Source organism: Gossypium hirsutum, chromosome A07 (assembly GCF_007990345.1).
Source record: "Gossypium hirsutum isolate 1008001.06 chromosome A07, Gossypium_hirsutum_v2.1, whole genome shotgun sequence".
In the NCBI taxonomy this organism is placed as follows: Eukaryota; Viridiplantae; Streptophyta; class Magnoliopsida; order Malvales; family Malvaceae; genus Gossypium; species Gossypium hirsutum.
The window spans coordinates 96,154,156-96,154,753 of record NC_053430.1 but is presented as its reverse complement, the minus strand read 5'-3'; the positions used below and the strand labels follow the sequence as shown (position 1 = coordinate 96,154,753).

The 598-nt window shown below is 38.3% G+C and overlaps 1 non-coding gene across 1 annotated transcript; it reads right to left on the bottom strand.

Moving 5' to 3' along the window:
- Nucleotides 1-282: 282 nt before the first annotated feature.
- Nucleotides 283-389, bottom strand: LOC121204175 (small nucleolar RNA R71). Its single transcript, XR_005899104.1, has one exon. It is a non-coding gene; the product is annotated as a small nucleolar RNA R71 (small nucleolar RNA).
- Nucleotides 390-598: the final 209 nt, after the last annotated feature.

Genomic DNA, 598 nt, shown 5'->3' with positions numbered 1-598 from the left:
TGAACGGAAACCTAACACGATTCAAATGATATAACAGTTTGTTCAGTTTGATGGATTGCAGGATAATGATCCAAACACTCATTTAGCAAATTTTTTGAAATTCTGCGACACCTTTAAGATCAATGGTGTTTCTGATGATGCCATTCGCCTTCAGTTACTTCCCTTTTCATTAAGGAATAAGGCTAAACAGTGGTTGAACTCGTTATCACGAGGGTCAATCACTACTTGGGAATAAATGACTGAAAAATTTTACTCAAATATTTTCCGTCGACCAAAACGGAAAAGTTGAGGAATGATGTCTCTTATTTTGTGCAGATGGACTTAGAAACACTTTATGATTCATGGGAGAGATACAAGGATCTATTGAGAAGGTGCCCTCACCATGGGTTACCTCTTTGGCTACAGGTTCAAACTTTCCACAACGGTTTGAATCTCTTAACTAGACAAATGATCGACGCAGCTGCTAGTGGAACTATCAATAATAAGACACCTGAAGAGGCTTATAAGTTCATAGAAGAGATGTCACTGAATAATTATCAGTGGCAAGTCATGAGGATGAAGCCAACAAAAGCAGCCGACGTTTTTAACATCGATTTGG